Source organism: Micropterus dolomieu, linkage group LG12, assembly GCF_021292245.1.
Source record: "Micropterus dolomieu isolate WLL.071019.BEF.003 ecotype Adirondacks linkage group LG12, ASM2129224v1, whole genome shotgun sequence".
Taxonomy (NCBI): Eukaryota; Metazoa; Chordata; class Actinopteri; order Centrarchiformes; family Centrarchidae; genus Micropterus; species Micropterus dolomieu.
Genome location: NC_060161.1, coordinates 32,626,493 through 32,652,402, shown reverse-complemented (window position 1 = coordinate 32,652,402; position 25,910 = coordinate 32,626,493). Strand labels below are relative to the sequence as shown.

At 38.1% G+C, this 25,910-nt stretch overlaps 1 protein-coding gene across 1 annotated transcript in view; it reads right to left on the bottom strand.

Moving 5' to 3' along the window:
- The window catches only part of wdr55 (WD repeat domain 55), a 51,203-nt gene that overhangs the window by 21,270 nt on the left and 4,023 nt on the right, over nt 1-25,910 (bottom strand). The gene's annotated exons all lie outside the window — the stretch shown is intronic.

Here is a 25,910-nt window from a genome sequence, read left to right as displayed (position 1 = left end):
TGTTTAAAGTATTGCCACATTTGTTTATCATATGAATGGAAATACTTTGTAAAACATGTATATATTTCACATCACATACAAAAATAGACATCAGGACAAAGTATATAAACATTACAAAATTAAAATCAGCAACGTAATACACGTAAAGATGAATACAATGATTTAATGGGTCTAGGTTGTTATATTAATGCTTTATTGTCTCTGTTTTAATTCACCACCACTGAAAACTTATCTTTACTACATCCACCTGCGCAACACTCGGGGCACAGATGGAAATGGGCTTTTAGCTGCATCTGGTGCAATAAGTGTATTATCCATTGTCCCTGTAAAAAAATTAAAAATACTTATAATTAAAATAATTCAAGCTGACTGTATAATGAACCTGAGGAGCTTTCCCCTCAGCTAACTTACAGAAACAGACATGCCTCTCTTACTAAAATATTGTATTTCTTATATTTTATTTAAGATATGTAATAATTTTTGTCAATCAAATCACAGAAATTTTGTTCTCATTGATCCCCTATTTTATTACAATTATTACACATTTACTCTCTTAATATGGAGCTACTTTGAACAATAACAAAAGAAATCTACCAGAGATAACTCTGAACATATGAATATTTTTCTGCTGTAATATCATTTGTCCATCTCTTAGCTTTAATCCAGCTCAACATCAACACCGTTCATAGAAATGCCATGAAGGGCCTGAACTGGACACCTTCAAGTCACCTCATATAACAAACAGGAGAAGGGGAAATCCTTAGCAATTGCCCACAATGAATATGACTTAATCATCATGTGAGTATTTAAGAAATGAATGGCTATTAGCAGTTCCCACAGAAAAAAGTAAACTACTTTACATCCTTTTGCCTTCCACAGAGAACGTTAAGTCAAATGTAATAGACAACGAGTCAATGAGAGAATGATGGTGGGCTGGAACTAATGTTCTCCGGGGGAGTATGTTGAAAAGTTTTAATTGAATTTAATGAAACTGAGCTTCAACAAGCCATCATTATGGCTAGTTCAAGCTACTGAGCTATTTGATTTTTCTCTTTAAAACTGCATAAACATTTTGTTGTTTCTGCAAAGCTCCTTTAAGGCCCTTTGAATTGTCTGTTACTTTCTTCTGGTTTGTGTCTGAGATGCTCAAATTATCAACTGTATCTGTTTTAAAATAAAACCCAGAATGAGACGTATTGACACAACTCGAAGCAGGCCGTCTGAAAATAGATCTTGTGTCTCTCTACCAACTCTGTGGTTTTCAACCTTTTCTGCCTGCCTGCCAGTCAGTGACAACACTCAGCATACACACAACTGTGAGGAACAGATAACTTGAACAAGAAATGGACTTTTTTTCCCGATGAAAGACATAAGTCATTTTGTGCATGTTAAAATCACCAAACAAAATGTAAGTAAAAGTAATAGACCAGTTTACTTTGTGTCCTTCTCTTGTGTTTCCTTATCTCAGCGGGTCATGGGTTAATTTTGAGTTTCCCACAGTGAAGCAGTCCCACAAGCAGCAGCAGCAGAGGCACCATCAAAATGGTGAAAACAGTTCTTAAGAGGAGGACGAGAAAAACGAAGCGATCTGAGCAGGGATACACCTCTCTGTGAAGTGCTGCAAAGACAACAGAAACATGGTTCCAACATTAGTCATTCCCTACGAGCTAACTGTTCCTTTGTAATAGAAAGCTGCACAATTGATGATAAAACCATTTTTAACTCTTGTTATACAGTGAAACTGTCGCAACAAGCAAATTTAACACATAGTTTTGGAATATGTGGTTAATAAAATAAATCAAATGTCTGTAGTATGGTGATCTCCTGTGTGAAAGTCTACTGTCTGACCCATCCAACCACCTGCTTACTTGGACCTTTCTGTTATTTATACTAGGCCTACTTTTAGCATTCAACAATGATACTAAAGGGTGCAGTGCTTTAAAAACTGAGGGGCCTTGACCATGCGTCCAAATGTTAGGACTTGGGACTAAGAACAGGTTGGAATCACATAGAGGGCTTTTATTTTCAAACACATTTGGGTCTCACCTCTGACAGCCAGCCAGCTCTCTTGTGATTCTCCAGCTCCAGAGATGTTACACTTGTAAAGTCCCTCATGAGACTTGTAGACATAGGGGATGGTCATGTTTCCTGTAGAGCTGCTCCCAATGAAGAGACCGTCTTTGTAGAAGACAGCTGGGAGGTTGATGGATGTCGTCTTGTTTCTGCAGTTCAGAGTTACAGCATCTCCCTCCATCACAGGAAGGACGGGACTCTCCAGGATCACAGAACTAGCTGAACAACACGAAGATTAATTTTATGCAAAACCTGAATTGACAGTTTTGCAAAAAACAAAATTTGCATAAATGAGCAAAACTAAAGACACCAACATGCTTTAATGAGATGAGGAAGAAGAGTATATAAAGAACATATCCTGTGTGCAGTTTGTGAGCAGTCATACATACAGATAAGTGAAAATTAAGTGCAACTTCAGGGTTCCTTGGCATGGACGCTCTAAGTGTCTGCAGTCTACTGAAAGGATGGACACTTGCAAAAGTTATTACACCTGTTGGTGATAGTGTTGGAGAGCGCTGTCTAATATGTTGCTCTAAAAAGGTTGAGAACTGGACCTGTGCAGTACTTTTATATATGTCACAGAGAATGGTTACTTGATGTTAATTAGGTGTCCAAGCCCAAGGGGGCTGGTGGCCACACATGTAAAGCCAGTGCTGGTGGAGCTGAGGTCGACCAAACAAAGCCTGGTTGCTGCAGCTTGGCCGACCAAGCTGCAGATCAAAGTCAACGCATTCTTAATTATGCATAGTAGTTTTGTAAAAAAAACTATTTCTGCTGTAAGGTTGGGGGATTTAACATGGGGATCTATGGAGATTGACTACTTTTTGGAGCCAGTGTAGCAGTGTAAAGTGGCCTTTCCAAGAACTGCAGTTTTTGGCACACATTGGCCCCTATGGTGGTGTAAATGGTGGGGCTTGACATTAGGGGTTCATGGTATAATCTGTAGAAAATGTCCAAAGAACAAAATAAAAGTACCTTGTTCACTTTTTATTGTCACAGCCAGCCAACTCTCTGGTGACTCTCCAGCTCCAGAGATGTTGCACTTGTAGAGACCTTCATCAGTCTTGGAAACATTGTGGATTGTCATATTCCCAGAATAGCCAGTCAGGATTTGGAGACCATTTTTATAGAAATCAGCTTTAAATTTCAAAGGAGTCTTCTTGTTGACACATTGCAGAGATACATTGCCTCCCTCCATCACAGGAAAGACAGGACTCTTCAGGATCACAGAACCAGCTGAAATACATTTTTAAATTACAGCATGTTTGCCTTGTTTGCACATACTACATTCTACAAGCTTCTGTACTGGGGCTCTTTCAATTGTTGTGGATGTAGATCACATGATGAACAAGTCTGGGACATGCTTGTTGTCTAATCCCCGGCCAAAAAAAACAAAATTACGTAAGCTGATATTCCAATTTATGGGTAGTCGACTTCAATGACTTAATGACTTACAAACCACGGCAACAACAAGTGTTTCCCCGCCATGTTCCCCGGAAAACAGTTTATGTTGTCACCCCAGGGTTTTGTAGTTGTATACAGCACATTTCTGTTTATGGTTGTGTTTCTCACTTTGCAGTATTTTTCTAAATGTCAGCTGAAGATGCGTTTCTAATTTGCTTCTGTTTTCTTAAGCAGGAGTGTGTTGACCCCTTCAGGGCCACCGTATATGACCGATAATATATAAAATTGTTGGCCTCATCCCGACATGCTGGGCACCAAATGTGTTGGAGATTGAACACAATTTGTAAATCCAAGCCAAAAGAGCTTAATAAATGGGTTTGGAGGCGTTTATACTGTTGTATTACACTGCATTACATTATAAAGTATTATTTCATACTCCCTCTGCATCTATATAGTGGTTATATATATAGTCACAGTAAACCTACCAGTGACAGTGATGTTGACTGTGTTGCTTCCCTCTCCTCCTCCAACATCGCACCAGTATTCTCCGCTGTCTGACACAAAGGCATTGTTAATGACGCAGATCAGTGTTGAGGTCACTGTGCTGTTAGAACATGTTGGAATGAATTCGTCAATGTTCCTCACTCCTCTCCATTTAGCCGAACCATCAAACCCCTCGCAGAAAAAAGAGATGGTCTCATACTCAAAGAACTGCAGTCTGGTTGGGACAATACGGAGAAAAGCTGCATCTGAAACAGACAGAGAACAATGACTAATTAACTATTATCATTTAAATATACACAATTAAAGGTGAGATAGATACAAATGACAGTAAGTTAAAAGTGTCAGGTATTTTCTGCTGTCTCTTTAAATAGCATAAGGGTTTTTAAACGTAAGGATTCATCAAACGAGCACATATGTCTAATTAAGAGATTACTTTTCAAGTTGACCGAGATGCGCAACTCTTATTCTTGTGTTTAGCATTGACAGATCAAGATTTGGCATATTAAGGTAAGGTATTTTGTGTCTGTAGGTAAATCATTTCCTACTTACTGCCTTTATGAGTGTAACTTTGGTGAACCAGTGCAGCCAGCAACAACAACACCTTCAACACTGAAGGTACAAAGAAAGGAAGTTGTTCATCAGATATACATGCTTTGATATATATATGTATATATATATATTTATATTCTATAAAACTGTAAACATAATCACATAGTGATGATGTCAAAGAAATTCAGATGTTCTTGGATCCTAATATTTTGACAAAATGCCACCACATCTTATTAAAATACTCATTCATTTGTCAAATCAATTTTAAGTGTCTCTGATATATATGAACAATAAATTGACAGAAGGGTTACTCACAGAGTCTGGTGCAGAGAGCTTTAACCTCCATCATGTCCTGCTGCTGACTGTCTGAGCATCACAGGGCTACAGATAATTATACTGTAGGTCACAACCTCTTCCTGTGTCTTTGGTGTGTGTTGTACAAACTTGTCTCAGAGGCAGTGGTGATCTGGAGGCAAAAATAACCTCTCTAATGGTTGAGCTCAAACTCCGGCCAAAGAATAACCGTTTCTCAAAGGTGAAGTTAACTCACAGGTAAACTGGCATAGAAAGATCTGTCAAGCAAATTTACCGGAGCTGTGTGGTCTTTGAATTAATACCCACATGAACACAGAGAGAACATGCAGCATTCACACAAACAACTGCAGCTCCAGCCTGCGCTCATCAGCTCAGACCACGATGATTGGGTCCGAGGTATGGTCCTATGGGGTGTTGAGGAAAGAGCTGTGTGAACTTGTGACTGTCTCCAATTTGAGCCTCCCAGTGGCTCCCAGTGCTGGTGGAGAGATGGCACTCAGCAGTGCAGCTGCTCAACAACATCAGGTCAATCTCACGTTGAGCCAATGCACTCTCCCTACAGGAATCTGGCACGATGCCGGCTCCAGCGCCTGTCGATGTTAGCCACAGAAGGGTGGTGGCAGAGTCGGAGATTGCGGCCTTCGAGAGCCGGGAGGAGTGTGCCAGAGCATAGGATGCTTGCATATGTGAGATGTAATCCAAATACAGATTGTTAAAAGTAGTGGTCGTAACAGAGATATGATCCCTGAGTGCCTTCTGGCTCTAAGCTGCTTAGAGGCTGAAACATTAAAACCTCATCTGGAGCTGCTTCGTCTTCCTGCCTGATGAATCTCTGGCCCACCCATCAGAAGCTTCAGTGGTTAAGCTGTCAGCAGAGCAGGAGAAAACAACCTCTAAACACCCGAAAGAAAATCATTCAACATCTGCAGATGTTGCTCCAAAGCCACACCAGCCCAGCTCTGGAAAACATTGCAACCATCCCCTTTCACCGGTTAAGTCCGCGCAGGCTGTTGAATGAGGCCATGTTCAGAAGGAGCACTGGGCAAACTGACCCCTCATCAGGGATACTTCAACCTACCTTGGTTAGTGGACAACCACTCTACCCCCTGAGCCACAGACACCCAAAATGAAATGTGAATAATAACAATATGCTAAATATTAAATATGTGTATATGGTGTGATATGAAACTGATTTACATTATTTTAATGGAAAATGCCTTAAAATGGGAACATATCTGGATATACCAAACTAAAAAGGGGATAATGTATTTTTTTTTTGTATTTATTTTTTAACTACTGGCCTAAAAACAATCTGGTGTCTAATAAAATGTCCTTATAGTGGTGAATAATAAACATTAATAATAAAAAATAATAAAAGATAATAAACTAAAATTGTTCATCTGTTCTTTGGCATTCCTGTTTGCCAGATCATACGCTATAAAAATCTGATTCTCGGATGCCAACTGCTTTGTTTATGCTCAGAAACCCCAAACCTTCTGCTTCCTTAATCACCAGCAGAGAAACAGGAAGAGGAGGAGCAGGTTCTGACTGACACAATGTTTTAAATTCAGTCTGATATTCAAACAGTCAGCAGCAAGACAACATGGAGGTGACAGCTCTCTGCATCCGACTGTGTGAGTATCAAGTTTGTCGAATATTAAGTATATATTGTATCATATTAAGTAAATCACTGTGAAATAACACAAGGTAAAGTGATGTGAACTGTTCATAAGAAACGTTGCAAAGTTGTACTGCAAATGGACTTTGCATGCATTCACTCTGGAAGCTGGTTGATCTAAAGCTGTGATCAGCTCACTGATAAACTCATAGATCTTTTCAATGATGGACAAAATATTACAGCCATTCACATGTTACATTTATGTCATGTTATTATGTTACATCTGATGCAGTAAACAGCCCTCTTGTCTCTGCAGTGTTGACTGTCTTGTTGCTGCTGGTTGCACAAGTTGACTTCACTTGTGCTCAAAAAGCTGGTAAGTGGTAGTCGGAAAATTGGTCAGACTTTACTAGTTGATGTATGTTTTGACACTCAAATATGCTTCATATATATCACATAATCTCCAACTTGTTATGTACTGTATTCATAAGAACCATAGAAATACAGTCATGGGCTACAAAAGCTTAACAAATTACACCGTAAATTAAACTTGTATTCTTTAGATAACTTGTATCTCGTGATAATACTACTGGTATATGAAAATAACATCAGTAATAAGCCAAAGGGTATGTAAATTATTTTTTTCATGTCACTTGAAAATGAGCCACAGTCTGCATTTAATTATGTATTTGTGTGTTTTTATGTCATTGCATATGTGTTGTCAAAGCGAAAGTAAAAAAATTTTAAACTTTTGCCTAAATAATTTAGCCCTATGATATACATCTCCATTGATTATTGCATAATAAAGTATATTGGATTTAAATTTTTTTTGTTCATTTATACATTTAACACATCTCATTCATTGTGTCTGTGTTTTAGATGTAGGTTTTCCTCAGGTTGTTCCAAACAGACAGCAGCACTTTGAATATGAGTCCATTGTTATCAGCTGTGAGGGGCTGGAGGGATTGACTGGATGGAGAGTGATGAGGAAGACCAAAGGATCTGTTAGAACATGTCCTTCTAGCTGGTCGACATCAACAGGACCCTGTCAAATTAAAAATGCCTTTCCAGGACCTGACAGTGGAGAATACTGGTGTGAAATTGGAGGAAAGACAAGCAACGCTGTCAACATCACTGTCACTGGTATCCAAGTTGTAAAACACTAAGTACCCTTTGAAAAAAAATAATCCTCTGAAGTTAGTCTAATTCATTTGTGAAAAGTCTGTGAACATTGCAGTTCAAAGATCAATATATTTATTTGTCCAGTATATTACAAATAGTCCTATGCAATATAATTAAGTATCACTGACATCAGGTTTGGAAGTAAATAGTACCGTAAATACTGTCGTAACAAAGTTGTGTTGGCAGAGCTGAGCATGACCTGAGGTGCTCAGTAAGACTTTACTTGTTAAATTGTTGGTGGGCTTTGATCCCCATATAGCAGAGCTTTTCAAACTATGAGCCGTGCCTCTCCAGGGGGAGTTCAGCATGAACCAAATTGAAGTAAGACAAAGAACAACCAAATTTCATCAATACCAATTCTGTTCATGTTTTCCTCTATCAACATTTTTTTGAAGTATAAGTTGTAGAATAAACGGGGGTGCTGCGTTTACCCAATTCATTTTTGTTGAAGAAATCTTTATTTTGCAAATGGTGCTGAAAAGGACGGATAAAAATAAACATAATGATTTGCATACACATGAAGCTAACCTACTTTCTATTGCTGAAAGAAAGATTTACATGTTTATATTTACAACATAAAACAATTCTTTCTTTCTTCTTTTTAATGCAATTAATTTTTGTGAAATATGTTTTTCAGCTGGTTCAGTGATCCTGGAGAGTCCTGTCCTTCCTGTGATGGAGGGAGACAATGTGACTTTGTGCTGCAGAACGAAGCAGACGTCCTCCAACCTCAACGCTGAATTCTGTAAAGACGGCCACTTCATGGAGAGCAGCTCTACAGGAAACATGACCATTCACACTGTTTCCAGGTCTAATGAAGGACTCTACAAGTGCAGCATCTCTGGAGCAGGAGAATCAGCAGAGAGCTGGCTGACTGTGAGAGGTGAGACACAGCAGTGTTTCAACAGTATTTGTTCTATTCTTTTCCAGTTTTTTTCTGATAATGCCCTTATCTTTGTGAAGTTCCAGGTTTTAAAACTCAAAAGAAGTATTACAAATGCCAACAGATTACACATGTAACTAACTGTGCCCTGTTCAGCAGTTACAAAAATGTGGAAGCTTAAACTGATGTTTAAGGCTCTGGGCACAGAGGGAGTTGTATTTTGTACGGATTGCTGGTTTGTGATGTTGGTCTTTATGAAAACAAAATGTCTTGACTTAAAGCAGCACTGCCATTATCTCTCCAGCAACTCATCAGCCTCCCCCTGCTGCCTCTCAGCTCTCTCTGCTGATCTGTGTTGGTGTCAGTTTTTTCCTGATGGCTCTGCTGCCTTTGGTGGGATTACTGCTTTGTAGAAGTCATCAAACAGTCATCACAGGTAAAGAGAATAAACATGAAACAACTTACATTACTGGCACAAAGTTTGCTAGAAGTGGGCTCTTAATGGTAGAATGTGACGACTGTGACAAAACACAATCAAGTTCGGCTTAAGGTAGAAAAAGAAATGCCAATGAGCTCCAGTTCTGGTGGTTCCTGCTGGTCGTTACTATATGAAACCTTTCTCTCTGAGTGAGCCCCTTCTCTGCATTGTTTAAATTTTACACAGTCGGAGCGTTTTAGTGTGTCTCATCTGCCATAAAACTCTGTATTTGACTCCTCTTCATTTGTTATTGCAGCAGAGTGCAAGATTTAATTTCCAAAATTATTATAAAAAGCCCACTTGCCAAGTCAGATTGTTAATACTATGAGGACAGATAGAGCAAGCTTTTCCTTTAAGACCAAAATATTTTTTAAACAGTTTCTCAAACAAATCCACAATGATTACATCAACTGTGAATTCATGTCCATTGTAGCAGTTGGAGTCCAGTATGTGCCATGGTGCTTCTGCTTTTAAGTAGTTTCAGTTTTGTGCATGGATACGGGAAGTGTGGGTAGAGAAAAACCAGGCATTATAAAAAAAAACATAAAATGAGAGTTTGTCCGATCTTTAAGTTAAGTGAAGTTTATGACATTTACCAATATGCTTCGATGGTGATGATGAACGGCACGCATACCGGTAATGAATTAGTGATGAATCACCCTCATGCAGGAATCAAGGTTGTTTTCACATACAGGATGTGGGTGTTCCAGCTAGCTGTCTGCTGAGGTGTAAAACATTCTCATACTGGTGTTTATAACTTTTAGATGCAAGTTATACTGGCCATTCAAATAAATACAAAAAAAGTACATTGCAGGGCCACACATAGATGAACAACCACGCTCACACTCACACCTAAGGACAACTTAGGGTAACCAATTAACCTAGCCTGCATGTCTTTGGATGGTGAGAGGAAGCCGGAGAGAACCCACGACCTTCTTGCTGTGAGGCGACAGTGCTAATCACCGTGCTGCCCGGATTTCAAAGCATACATTAGGAAAATCTATTGCATTTGTTCATCTTTTTTTCAGCTGTGGCCCACAAAACTACACCTTTTGTAAAGCAGAAACATACATCATTCCGAAACCATGTTTATAAATAGTTTCCAAATAATATAAAAAACACTGACATGTTAAGAGATTCTGAGGTCCTAAGAAACAGAAACAAGTGTATTAAAATAATACACATATTTTTATAGTAATATTTATATGAATAGACTTATAGAATTTATTTAAATAATTGAATTTACTTTGAAAGCAACTTAATTTATGTAGTGCCAGTTTGTATTTTTGTAAATATTTTTTGTCTTTCTGTGTATCTACCTGATACTTGTGTGTAAGATGTATTTTTATTATGTTTCAGTGGCAACATATGCTGTTATCACAGAACCCAGGAAGGAGAAATGGAATGAACTTGACCTTCTTTCAGGTGAGTGAGTGTGAACAAACATTTACAGAATATTTCTGAAAGTACCCATGTTTAAATTGTATCAGACTGTGTCTGTTTCCGGAGCTTTAGGCCTTTCTTCATTAGCATCTCAGACAAAAACCACAAGAAACAAGACAGAGAAGCCCACAGACAGAAAAAGATAGATGGAGCCCTGAGCTCACTGTGTAGCAGCTTAGTCCACCATGATACCACACAACAGTTCTCATGTTAAATTTATTATTAGCAGGACATCAAGTACTTTAAGCAACCTTGCATTCTCATATGTTGTGTGGGAAAGTGATCAGGTGGTCTGTGTTTTATTAATTCACATTGAGGTCAGGCTGCTAATCAGAGGACTCAAGTACTGTTATAAATGTTGTCCTTTATTTTCTCACAGATACATTCAGTGTCTATTTTTGGGTGTCTTGCAGGTCACTGAGAGCAGAGACGTCTCACTGAAGAAGGGAGGACATATTAGGGTCTTTTTTAAAAACCCAAAGGTTTTTAAATTGCAGCATTTGTATGGGTGGTTTTGTGTGTTCATGTCAAAACACAATGACATGCTTCTGTGGTTGCAAGAAATATATAAACAGGTTATGTACATTTGTAAAAAGGGGACGTGTTGAATTTCTTTTTTTTTAAACTGCACACATCGGAGACTGTAGATGTGTATGTATAGGCCTATACAAAAATGTACACGGAGACCAATTAATAATCATTTTTTTAAAGTAAATAAACATTACACAATTAAAACAATCACCATAAACCATGTAAAATGCCTAATTGTTACTTTTTATCACTTTTCTGAATGACAGTTTCATCTATCACAGCTACTGATTGATATTTTATTCCCACTAGTTCACACAGTTATTCTCTAAAATATGGTACAAAGAAAACAATTATCTGTGAATGTATAAATATTTTTCTACAGTACAACCATTCACCCACCTCCAGCTTTAATCCATCATCCACAGAAACCTTCAATTCACCTGATATTAAAAACAGCAGATGGGGACATAGCAGATCCCACAATGCATATGGTTGATTATGCATCATTATTTAGGAAATGCATCAAGTGGGTGTGGGGGAGTGGCAACAGAGGATGAACCCAAATGCAAGCAGAGTGAGCAGGATGACTCAAGTGGTTTAAAGACCAAAACAGCCAGGTCACAGAAGACAGGAACATAGCAGCCAGTTCACGGTGGGGAAGGCTTAGTGAGGCGAATGAGGTGATTGCAAGGCAGATGGGAGTGGAAGGATCTGTAATTACTGAAGAGAAGTCTCAAGGCATCTGGTAGAGAGAGAGAGAGCAAAAGAATAATGCTGAAAGGGCCTGGGGGAGTGGCTGAAGAGAGGGACAGAGAGGCGGTGGTTATCAGCACTTAACACAGAAAAAAAAGGAATCTAATTTACAACATTTTGCCTTCCATAGTCAAGTTAAGTCAAACATAATCAAACAGGAGATATGTTGAATATCTAATACACAACTAAGCAAGGAGAACAAGGCATTGTACAGAAAGAAATGTCGTAATACTTCTCCAGGAGAGAATGTTAAAAAGGTGAAATGGTCAAATAAGACTCATCTGTAATGAACATGTCGTTTTGGCTTATTTAAGCTAAGATAACATTCAGAGCCCAACACAGTTGTCATCCTCTTCGTTTCTCTATAAAACTCTGTAAGTATTTGGTTCTGTCCACAAAGCCATTGAGAGGCTGTTAAACGTTTGTGTCTGAGAAGCTCAAACGATCAGCTGCATCTGTAGAATCTAAGTAAAACCGAGACATGACACACACTGACGAAGCAGGCCTTCTGAAAATAGACCTTGTGTCTGTCCATCAGCTCTGCGATACTTTGTGTCCCTCACTGTTTCCTTAATTTCAGTAGGCCATTAGTTGTTTTTGTGTAACTCTGAGTTTCCCACAGTGAAGCAGTCCCACCAGCAGCAGCAGCAGAGGCACCATCACAATGGTGAAAACAGTCCTCAGGAGGAGGAGAAGAAGAAAGAACTGGTGTGGACAGGGACAAGTCTCTCCGTGAAGAGCTGCAAAGTCAACAGAAATGATATAACATGGTTCCAACAGTATCCAAGCTGTTAATTTTTAATAGTAATTTGTACTTGTACTTACCAAAAACAAAACAATCAATGACACTGACCACGTGAACACCATGTTTAAGTCTTGTGCTGCAGTGAAACTATCACAAGATGCAAATTTAAGAGGTAGTTTTGGAACTGGTGGTTGATAAAAGAAATGTAAATGTTTTTGCTGTGTTATATAACTATATAACACAGCAAAAACAATAATCATAATAATAAAGGTTAATAAACTCAACACTGTCAATGATTCAACAATTATCATTAAAGTTACCTGGCTAGAACTGCAACTAAATTACATTCAGGTGAAAAGACTTCTTATTTTAAATGGACTTTAAGCCAAACATCACACACAGGGCTTTCATTTTGGAACAGGTTTGGGTCTCACCTCTGACAGTCAGCCAGCTCTCTGCTGATTCTCCAGCTCCAGAGATGCTGCACTTGTAAAGTCCTTCATCAGACCTGGTAACACTGTGGATGGTCATCTCTCCTGTGGAACTGGTCCTGATGTGGAGCCCATCTTTATAGAAGTCTGCAGTGATATTTGTGGATGTCTTTTTGTTTCTGCAACTCAGAGTCACAGCTTCTCCCTCCATCACAGGAAGAACAGGAGTCTCCAGGATCACAGAACCTGCTGAACAACACCATAAAAATATCTTATGTTAGATACTTACACATATTCAGTGGTTATTTTTTTATATCTGTTTATGCATTGAATGTTTCAGTCTACCACAACTAATTGCTCAATGAATCATTACGGGGTCAAAAAAACAAAAAAAACCCCAACCCAAATCTATTGAATTTCTTCTAACTAGCAAGTCAGTCTGACCCTAAGAAAGTCATTTCGGCAGATCAAACGGGTGGCAATAATAGCACTGTATACTGGCGTATGATTACAGTAAATTAAGCCCCCCACAGCTAAGCAAGTGGCCGTTTTTGCTGTGAAATGAGTCTGCGAAATTAGCTGGTGGGTGTGCAGTTGCAGTGTTGTCCAATGTACTGTAACGGAGTGGAGGAGATCGATAGACAGAACATGTCACTTAGTTTGTTTTTTAGCCTAGTTTGCTTTCTCTGTTGTAAATTGAACTTTCAGCCATAATTATTTTTGCTCGCCATTGTAGAAACCCACAGACAGAGGGGACAAGACAGGGAAGTGAAGGGACAGTCAGCAAGAGACAGCTGTTTCTACATGTCTCCCCCTGCTGATTTTGAGTGATTATTGTGAATGCTCTTTGTTTGTGATAACAGATTTTGTCATGGCTTGGGGTCTTCGGGTATTATTTGGGAGGTTGTTGGGTCCATGTCTTGTGTTTCCTCTGTTCTGTCATGTTCATTGGCATGTTCAGCTTTGTTTACTTTTACCAGTTTTGTCTCATGACCTGTCTCAGTTCAGTGTCTTAGTGTGTAGTCTTCTGTGTAGTCGTTCTTAGATCTGTTTACTAGTTACTTTACTATTTAGATTTGACATGTTTTCTGTGGTTGGTTTTATTCATCCTCTTCCATTTTCTTTTGTTCTGGTTTTCGTCAGTCTGTCTTGTCCATGTCATTTTCTTCTTTATTTTGATCGGTAGGTTCAGTGTCTGTACCATGTCATACATTTGCCTGAGTGCTACGTCTATTCCGCCCGTGTTTCTGTTTCCTGTCTTAGTCTGAAGTTTTCTGCCTTTGCTGTCATTGTCTGGTTTTGCTTTTTCTGTTTCTTTACCTTGATTACCTCACACCTGTGGCCTGCACCACGAAGCGAGTTCAACATACCCAGGACATCTTTTAGTTACCTGGCTGAACTCACCCTAACAATCACCATCGGGATAAGTGGTAGCCTACCACGAAGCTGGGTATCAACTATAAATATGCTATACCTTCGTTGAGCTTTTAAAAATGATGCTACAAGGCTTCCCCCAGTGCGTAGAAACATGACGCTAAGGGGCTCCCCAGTGTGTTACAAACTGATGCCAAGGGTTTTTGATCATGCGTCCATATGTGACGACGTGGGAGTGAGAGCGGGCTGTGTATTGCTCACCATGTACGTACACAGAACAAGCTTAAACAACACAGCCATCAGTGTTTTCAGCCATCAAGATTATAGGCAGCTACAGTCAAATTAATTTGATGAAAAGCTAAAATGCTAGTTTCCTAGGAACATGCTAATACTGACATCCACAATACCCACTAATCTAGCTAGCAATCTCAGTCGCTAAGCAAAAAGTTGAGACGTTATGCAAGCAGCATATTTTTACCTTTGACCACTGTCTCATGACTGTCTGTAAATAATTCCTCTGTTGTGAAGCCGTTGATACTGCAGCAGAGCAGGGTTGATATTTTTTTAACTGGATGATGGCGCAAAACTAACATGATAGCTCACCCTTTTTTGGACTACCTAGATCTCTGTTGGCCCTGTCAAGATACTTTGCTGTTAGTCAAAGGTGACAATTTGAGTGTGTTTTATTTATCTAATTGTCCAACTGTCATGATTATTCCATTAAAAAACAAATATTTTGCTTGAATATTTTACTATCTTAAATGCTGATCTGACCCAGCCCGCAAAACTTTAACAGACATGTTTTTAGTTGTGTATAAAGATGAAAAGTGTTAAGGGCAGTCAGATTATCTCAGCACCGCAGTTGTATTTTCCTAATTCCTTATAAATTGTACTTTGCATCTGTCCTTCAGATGATGTTTTCCATCAAGGTGAAAGAAAATATTTTATTTATGATATGTTGTAAATATTTTATGTTTTTTCACTTTTATATTTAGAATTTTGTTTTGTAATTCTATATGGAAATTACAAGTTTGTTTCCACTATACTCTTTCTGCCAATCCTCTGCTATGTTTCTAACAGTGCAGAAATCTTTGACAATGTAAATTGTAATATTCATGCAATAATTCTCATTAAGCAAAATAAATCAATTCCCTGTCTGTATTTCATAATGTTGCACTGTCTGGTCGATTAAAGCTCTCATAGGCAATGTTGGAGAAACAAGTCCCAAAAGAAATCCCAATATAATGTCCCAATATAAATAATATATTTACTGTATGATTACATTGTTCTGTGTCACCTCTGACAGCCAGCCAGCTCTCTGGAGATTCTCCTTTTAATCCAGATATTGCACACTTGTAAAAACCTTCACTGGACTTGGAAACATTGTGAATGGTCATCTCGCTTGTATATCCAGTCCCACTGAAGTGGCCATCTTTATAGAAATCAGCTGGGAGTTTGGTGGATGTTGCCTTTTTTCTACAGCGCAGTGTGACATTCTGTTGGTCCATCACAGGGAGAGCAGGACTCTCCAGAATCACATCACCAGCTGAACAACGAAAAAGAAAAGCAGATATCATTCATGCAGTAAAACAGTGATCAGTTAGTGAACTTCACCCAAATTGAACCAGCAGGGTCAACTTATTGAGACAGGCTGTGGAGCCGTGCGCGCAGCCAGGCGGTCCCTGTATCTATTCTGGGCAGAAAATAAGGTGAGCAGCAGCACCAACACAACATGTCTAGCATTATAAACTTTATGCATTTACTAATTATGTAAATATTTTCAATATGCCATTTGCAGTGAATCAAACTAACTAAAACTAAGTTTGCCAAAAAAATCTCTTTTTGAAATAATATTGATAATATGAGTTAAACATACCAGTTACTGTGATGTTGAGAGCGTTGCTTCTCTCACCCTCTCCATTTTCACACCGGTACTCTCCACTGTGTGAAGCATAGGCTGGTTTAATGTTCAAGGATCTTGTTGATGTCGCCCATCGGGTGGAATTTGAGGGAATCTTTTTCATCACTCTCCATTCAGTCGTGCCATGAAATCCCGCACAATTGATTGAGATGGTTTCATATTCAAAGAACTGCAGTCTGTTTGGATCAATATGAGGAAAATCTGCATCTGTGCCAAAAAAATAAAAAACACAAATAAAAGTAGAAGATCTCTTTAATATCCACACTTTAGGAAAACCTATAAACATATTACTAACATAAAGAAGCGCCCTGGTAACTCTGACATCTCACTAACTCTTAAAGTATCAATTAAGATGTCAAATACAGTGCAAGTGCAAGAACTGCTAATATTATGCATTTTATAATACTACTACTAATAATAATTATGCCTGAGCATTATAATTTTAGTTTTAAGAAATGATTTGCTTATGTTAATACACTTAATTAACAAACCTCTACTCACCAGCTTCCTGAGCACAGTAACTATCCTGAACTTGAGCAGTGAGCAGCAACAACACATTCACCACTGGAGAGACAAAAGAAAGCAGTGTATCACACAGAGATGTCTTTATTTACTAAAAACCAATAAACAGTAATTATGTATCATATTATCAACCTTAAAGACAAGTGTGTCAATATTAATTTTTCAGTGTGCAACATTTTTTTTCATTCAGACAAAAAATAACAAAATCAAATAACAAATAAAAATGTAGACCATAAGCCTTACTGTAATATGTATTGTTGACTTGGCCTACACAATGAGTAGTTGCATGCTGGTTTTAAAAAATCAGTTCTTTCTATTTCATTTTCTTTTAGAATTATTTTAATTTTAGAGTAAAAAAATTAGGCAGACTCACATATTTTGATGCAAAGCTCTGTGACCTCCATGTTGTCTTGCCCCTGACTGTCTGAACTTCAGGCTGAAAACAAGCTAAATATGATGTATGTGAAGGTGTAGTGCTTCCTTTTCCTGTGCACAAGAGGCCACAGCAGTTCAAAGCATTCTAACCGTCTTTCAGGCCTCAGTTGCTCTGGGGGATAAAAATAATTTTATTCAATGAGGCATTCAGTGTTTCTGGGTGCGAACTAACAAACCTGAATGACAGTGACATTTAGGGCCATGCTAATGAGAGTTCACACAATACTGAATAAGCCTACGTGATGGCCCCCGTGTGGTTAACTATCTTTGTTGTTCTCTGTTGAGGTGACTGCAGATCCGGCACACCCGGGGCCTTTGAGCCTGTAGAGTTAAAACTCCATTCTCTTCGCTGCCACTCAGCCGCCAACCGTGGCTTGACCTCTCCGTAAGCCACATTATGTTTTGGTTCACTTACAGCACTGACAAACACACCTCATATTTTAAACAGTTATGTTTAGTTCACCTTCTTGTTAAATCACCACGTTTTGATCTTTACGCTGCCTTATTCCCTGTTTTGTCATGGCCATAAAGAAATTACATATATATATATATATATTCATATATATATATATATATATAGATAGATAGATTATATATCTATATAGATATATGTATAGATATAGATAGATAGATATACATATATAGATATGATATATGTTATTATATCTGGGAAAAGACCAAATTGATTGATGGATTCTCATTGTTCACGATGGCCCAGTTCGATTACATCTCATATATGCAAGCATCCTTTGCACACTCCTCTCGGCTCTTGGAGGATCTCCGTTAGAGTGACTACTTGGCTGAAATAAATATGTGTAAATGGTGTGATATCAGACTAATTTACTTACTTTTTGACTTAAATGTAACAAACTATTACTAACTACTAACTACTGGCCTGAAAACAATATGATGTCCAATAAAATGTCAATAAACTATCTTGGATTTAAAATGATTTTGTTCATTTAAATATTTGTTTTAACACATCTTATTCTTTGTGTCTCTGTCTCAGATGTTAGTTTCCCTCAGGTTGTTCCAAACAGACAGCAGCACTTTGAATACGAGTCCATTGTTATCAGCTGTGAGGGGCTGGAGGGATTGACTGGATGAGGAAGACCAAAGGATCTGTTATAACATGTGCTTCTAGCTGGTCGACATCAACAGGACCCTGTCAAATTAAAAATGCCTTTCCAGCACCTGACAGTGGAGAATACTGGTGTGAAATTAGAAGGAAGAAAAGCAACACTGTCAACAGTCAAACAACAAAGATTAATATCTTTAACTATCCAGTATATTACATATAGTCATATGCAATATTATTAAGTATCAATGGCATCAGGTTTGGAAGTAAATAGTACCCTACCTACTGTTGTAAAAACGTTGTGTTGGCAGAACTGAGCATGACCTGATGTGCTTAATAAGACTTTACTTGTTAAGTTGTTGGTGGGCTTTGATCCCCACATGGCAGAGCTTTTCAAACTGATGCATGATGATCCCCCAAATCGAAGTAAGATGAAGAATAACCAAATTTCAATTCTGTTCATGTTTTCCTCTATCAACATTTTTTTGACAAAGTATCATCATTAGAATAAACGGGGTGCTGTGTTTACCTGTTGTCTTTTTGGTGAAGAAATTTGCTAATGGTGCATAAAATGATGGATACAAACAAATACAGTGATTTCCATACACATGAAGTTAACCTACTTTCCATAAGATTTGCATGTTTATATTTTCAACAAAAAAAACAGTTCTTAACACAATGTTACATCTTCTTTAACGTAATTAATTTTTGTGAAACATGTTTTTCAGCTGGTTCAGTGATCCTGGAGAGTCCAATCCTTCCTGTGACGGAGGGAGACAATGTGTTTTTGTGCTGCAGAACGAAGCAGGATGGAGAGCAGCTCTACAGGAAACATGACCATCCACAGTGTTTCCAGGTCTAATGAAGGACTCCACAAGTGCAGCGTCTCTGGAGCTGGAGAATCAGCAGAGAGCTGGCTGACTGTGAGAGGTGAGACACAGCAGTGTTTCAACAGTATTTGTTCTATTCTTTTCCAGTTTTTTTCTGATAATACCCTTATCTTTGTGAAGTTCCACATTTTAAAACTCAAAAGAAGTATTACAAATGCCAACAGATTACACACATATCTGACTAGACTACTCAGCAGTCTAGCTGAGTATGAGTTACACTGAAAATAGTTAAATGTGGAAGCTTAAAATGATGTTTGAGGCTCTGAGAACAGAGGGAGTTGTATTTTGTGCAGATTGCTGGTTTGTGATGTTGGGCTTTATGAAAAAAAATGACTTGACTTAAAGCAGCACTGCCATTATCTCTCCAGCAACTCATCAGCCTCCCCCCTCATTTCCCTCAGCTCTCTCTGCTGATCTGTGTTGGTGTCAATGTTTTCCTGATGGCTCTGCTGCCTTTGGTGGGATCACTGCTTTGTAGAAGTCATCAAACAGTCATCACAGGTACAGAGAATAAACAGGAAACAACTTACATTACTGGCACAAAGTTTGCTAGAAGTGGGCTCTTAATGGTAGAATGTGACGACTGTGACAAAACACAATCAAGTTAGGCTTAAGGTAGAAAAAGAAATGCCAATAAGCTGGTGATTCCTGCTGGCCATCACACCATTAACTAATGTTGGTTTTGTTTATTTGTTTGTTTGATTTTTTTTTTTCAAACAGGTTCCCCAACCTGTCCTTCCTCCTTCCAGTCTTGGTCTTCTCTACAAATAGGTGAGGAACACTAAACTCCTTCCAACATAAGTTTTTGCTTCCACGCCAAAAAACTGATTCAAACCATAATTTTAAGCAGCTCAGACTACAGACTGTAATTATCTACCTTCCAAAACACTCCATTCAGCACTGTAACAGTCAAATTAACTCCCTCAACTAACTCTAAGTGAGCTCCTTTCCTGTATTGAATACATTTACACGGTTGAAGCTTTTTAATGTCACATCCGCTGTCAAGGAGGTGATCCTGCGTCCGCCATGATACTCCGTATTTGACTCTTCATCACTTATTGTGGCTGAGTACAAGATTTTATTTTCAAAATGATTGTAAAAAGCCCACCTGCCCACTCAACTCTGATTATTACTACTATGAGGATAGATAAAGAAAGCTTTCCCTTAATAGCAAAATATTTTCTAAGCAGTTTCTCAAACAGAGCCACAGAAATTACATCAACTGTGAATACATGCCCATCTTAGCAATACTCCATTATCTGTTTTCTTACGGCTTAGTTATTTTAAATTCTCCAGGTGACCTTCTCCTGGTAATTTTACACATGATCAATGATGATGAAGATATAGAAGTATAGACAGGTTGTTTGCAACCTGTCCTCACTGCGCTGTCTTATTATAAACTATGATGAACTGGTCCTGGGTCACATCTCTCACATCCAGCGCTGTCTCTACTTTTTCAGCTCCTGCCCTTCTCATGCATTAGTTCCTGTTGCTGACTGTGTAGCTGCAGTGGTTGTTTTCACATACAGGATGTGGGTGTTCCAGCTAGCTGTCTGCTGAGGTGTAAAACATTCTCATACTGGTGTTTATAACTTTTAGATGTAAGTTATCCTGGCCATTAAAAGGAATACAAAAACAGAAATATTGCACATTTGGTGTGACATCATTATACATGACGTGAGTGACGTGTCAGCAACTGTGAGCGTCCGTGGTTTAGACTAGAGTGCTTGCGGCAGTCGCAGCTAGAGGAAGAAAGAGTTTAAGCTATGGCTACATCAGGCACAATTATACAGATTGGTGCATGACGAATACAGGCGGGGATGGCATTTGGACTGTACCACCCACCTGCAGTGCTATGCCTTCAGGGACAGGCTAACAAAGACAAAAAAGCATGTATAAATATGTATATGTATGTATAAAGCTTGTAACAACCAAGGACAACTTTATTATGAGAGAGTGATGAATGTGTGCATTGTGAATCGTACCTCTACGATGTATTGTGTACATGTACATACACTTATTTGGGAAGCATACAGATAGATAGATAAGATAGACAGAGATAGATAAACTTTATTGTCATTTCCCCTGGTATTTCCATACGCAGAGAAACAAAAAGTTGTTTCTCATATACAGTTTAATTCAGTACAATTCATTGCATTTATCCATCTTTTTTACAACTGGGGTTCATGAGACAACAACAAATTATAAAAATATATTATAGATAGATAGATATATAGATATATAATAGATAAAATTATTGGCACTTCAAGTTGTTAAGAAAGTCTAAGGTCCAGAGAACCACAAACAAAACATTCTGGCTAAAACAAGTGTATTAAAATAATGCAACATAATGTCACTGATATGGTCATATTTAAATTTATAGATTTTAATAAATCTAATTTACATTGGATGCAACTTAATTCATGTTGTGTCAGGGTTTTTTTGTAAATTGTCTTTCTGTGTCTTTTTTTGTTTTATTTTTATTATGTTTCAGTGGCAACATAGTGGCAAAATTACTTTGGTAAGTGAACCACTGAATGACTAATATGACATTTACAGAATATTTCTAAAAGTTGACTGTTCATGTTTAAATTGTATCAGACTGTGTCTGTTTCAGGAGCTTTTGGCCTTGATGGTTAAATCTTCTTCGTTAGCATCTCAAACCACAAGAAACAAGACAGAAACCCAGAGACAGAAAAAGATAGATGGACAACTGAGCTCACTATGTAGCAGCTTAGTCCACCATGATACCACACAACAGTTCACATGTTAAATTTATTATTAGCAGGACATCAAGTACTTTAAGCAGCCTTGCATTCTCGTTTGTTGTGTGGGAAAGTGATCAGGTGGTCTGTGTTTTATTAATTCACATTGAGGCCAGGCTGCTACTCAGAGGACTCAAGTACTGTTATAAATGTTGTCCTTTATTTTCTCACAGATACATTCAATGTCTATTTTCGGGTGTCTTGCAGGTTACTGAGAGCAGAGACGCCTCACTGAAGAAGACGAGATATTATGTTTCTCTAAACCCCACGGTGTTTAAATTGCATGTATTTGTATGGGTAGTTTTTTGTGTTCATGATAAAAACACAATGACATGAACATTAAAGAAAAATAGTTTAGTCTTTATACATCTTAACTGTTTTAAATTCTTCAGACTAGGCCTATTTAATGCTTCAATATAATGTATGAATTATTTTTGAAATGTAATATTTATGTAAGATAAAGAGTTTCAATATTTTCATAAATGAAAATATTTCTTTTTCATAAATATCTAAAGCAATGTTCAAGAAATATTCAACACAAACACAAAGGAAATGACAAAATGGTATCAGTTTCGCTATTGCAAAAATTAACAGTTTTCCTCAACATCAATACTGAATTTTAATACAACTGTTGATATATTATTTGACATATTATAACACTGAGTGCAGTGGTAAAGTCAGATCCCAGTTAGCCTGGGGGAGAGGGAATTTCATCTGAAAGTGACTCCAACAAGAGTTCACTCCGTGACGCAGTTGAAGTGGCGAGCGTCTAGTTTCGGAAAGGCCAAGGTGAGCAGGATGACTCAAGTGGTTTAAAGACCAAAACAGCCGGGTCACAGAAGCTTGAAAGTAAAAACTCACAAGACAGGAACATAGCAGATAGTACACGGTGGGAGGTGAGGCAAATGAGTTGATTGCAAGGCAGATGGGAGTGGAAGGATCTGTAATGACTGGAGAGAAGTCATCTGGTAGAGAGCAGAAGAATAATGCTGGCCTGGTGGAGTGGCTGAAAAGAGGGACAGAGAGGCGGTGGTTATCAACACTTACCACAGATAAAAAAGGAATCTAATTTACAACATTTTGCCTTCCATAGTCAAGTTAAGTCAAAAATAATCAAACAGGAGATATGTTGATCATCTATTACACAACAAAGGAAGGAGAAAACAGTATTGTGCTGAACGAAATGTCGTAATACTTCTCCAGGAGAGAATGTTGAAAAGGTGAAATTGTAATGAACATGTCATTTTGGCTTATTTAAGCTAACAGAGTACAACACGGTTGTCATCCTCTACGTTTCTCTATAAAACTCTCAAAGCCATTTAGAAGCTCTTAAACTTTTGTGTCTGAGAAGCTCAAACGATCAGCTGCATCTGTAGAAGCTAAGTAAAATCGAGACATGATGCACACTGACGAAGCAGGTCTTATGAAAATAGACCCTGTGTCTGTCCATCAGCTCTGTGGTTTTCTTGTGCTAGTCAGTAACAACGGCCAGCAAACACAGACAGCTGTAACTGTGAAAAGAACTTTAAAATCATGTAATTAACTTTTACTTTATAAGCAATTTTATCTTGATATAGCATTTTTTGTGTTCCTTAAAATCAACACACACACAATGTAAGTAAAAGTAATAAAACCAGTATACTTTGTGTCCCTTGCTGTTTCCTTAATTTCAGTAGGCCATTTGTTGTTTTTGTGTAACTCTGAGTTTCCCACAGTGAAGCAGTCCCACCAGCAGCAGCAGCAGAGGCACCATCACAATGGTGAAAACAGTCCTCAGGAGGAGGAGAAGAAGAAAGAACTGGTGTGGACAGGGACAAGTCTCTCCGTGAAGAGCTGCAAAGTCAACAGAAATGATATAACATGGTTCCAACAGTATCCAAGCTGTTAATTTTTAATAGTAATTTGTACTTTGCAACTTACCAAAAACAAAACAATCTGAAACAAACCTGGAACTGCAACTGAATTACATTCAGGTGAAACCACTTCTTATTTTAAATATACATAACGCCTACCATTAAACACAGAGCTTTCATTTTGGAAGACGTTTGGGTCTCACCTCTGACAGCCAGCCAGCTCTCTCGTGATTCTCCAGCTCCTGAGATATTACATTTGTAGAGTCCTTCATGAGACTTGTAGACATAGTGGATGGTCATGTTTCCTGTAGAGCTGCTCCCAATAAAGAGGCCATTTTTATAGAAGTCAGCTGTGACGTTAGTGGACAAAGTCTTGTTCCTGCAGTGCAGAGTCACAGCATCTCCCTCCATCACAGGAAGAACAGGAGTCTCCAGGATCACAGAACCTGCTGAACAACATTACATACTTTAGAAATACAGAATGAGGGGTATGAGGTAACATACACATTTGCAAGATGAAGTGTAATTTCAGTGCTCTTTAGTCTGTCAACTGGAAGGAGGGTCACTATTCTTGCAGGATATTACCCCTTTTGGTGTTTGGTGGATTATGGCAGTGGAAAGCGCGGTCAAACACGTTGCTCCTAAATTGTGTAAGAACTTGGCCTGCACAGTATTTTTATACAGGTCATAAGGAATGGTAGGGTGTTAATTACTTAATTGCGTAATGCCTGTATGGAAGCATTTGCATTTTTTGTTTCACCACTTAATCAGTCATCCCCATTTTGACATGCAATACATGATATTAGTATTATTATTATTTGCATGTGTTGATGTTCAAGTTAGATATTTTTTTTATTGTGTTGTCAGAATGTTGTAACATTGGAGGTCAAAGCTTGCAATGTGAATTATTTTGGTTCTATCAGTTGTGTTGTAGTTACAATGCAGTAAAACAGTTGTATGACGGATGAAAAATGTTGCATCTCTGATAGTAATTTGCAGTAGGCTTGGTAAATATCTTATGTACTATCACATCCAAATGGTAATGCGTATGTTGTTAATGGATAAGTGGTCAACTTCACCTGCGCTTAGGCCTGGACAATAAAACAATAACAATAATTATTGCGATATATTTTTTTCAATAACAATATAACCAATGTTCAATAAATATTCAATACATGTCTGATTTTATTCACTTGAATCATACACAAATTAGGACTTCATTTTTTTTTTACTAAGATGTCCATTTTGTTGAGGAAAAAGGTCTGAAAATTTTCTTTTACTTAATTTTATTCATGCATATTTGTTGACAAAGATTTTTATCAGAAATGGTTTTAATGTTCTACCTCTGATTTGTGAAGTGATCCACTGTTTGGCCTTAAGTGCTGACCCTAAAGAAGAGTTTACTACAATTAATCATCAAATTTCAACTTTCATTCAGGAAAATCTAAAGATATGAAACTTTTTCTCATGATAACATTTTTGGCCATATCGTCCAGCCCTATCTGCACTTTTGAAATAAGGCCACTGATGCAAATAAACTAAAAATAAACTAAATTCTGCCCGGTGCTGCCACTAAATGGTGAGGCTTGAAATAATAATCAAAATACCTTCTTCATTTTGTTTCATGGAAATGTTGTTTATCACAGTGAGTTGGCCCTCTGCTGATTCTCCAGCTCCAGAGATTCTGCACTTGTAGAGTCCTTCATCAGACTTGGTAACACTGTGGATGGTCATCTCTACTGAGGAGCTGTCTCTGATGAGGAGGCCATCTTTATAGAAATCAGCTTTGAGGTCAAAGGAAGTTTCCTTTTTTCTACAGCGCAGAGTCACAACGTCTCCCTCTTTAACCGGAAGGACAGGACTCTCCAGGATCACAGAACCACCTGAACAACACCATTAAAACATTTAATTTATACCATACCAACTTGGAGTCAGTGGTTAATTATTTATATTGGCATATCCCATCATACATCCAGCAGTGTACTGAATGATATGTCTGAAAGTCTGGAAGTTGTGTCCCTGCAGGGTATGGAAATGGCGCCACTCATAATTGGAGTTGACTTTCTAAAAGCAATACAAGAAGATTAACATGCCTTCTCCTCTATTGTATTTACTGACAGTATGGCAGCTTTCTGGTGATTCTCCAGCTCCAGAGATGCTACA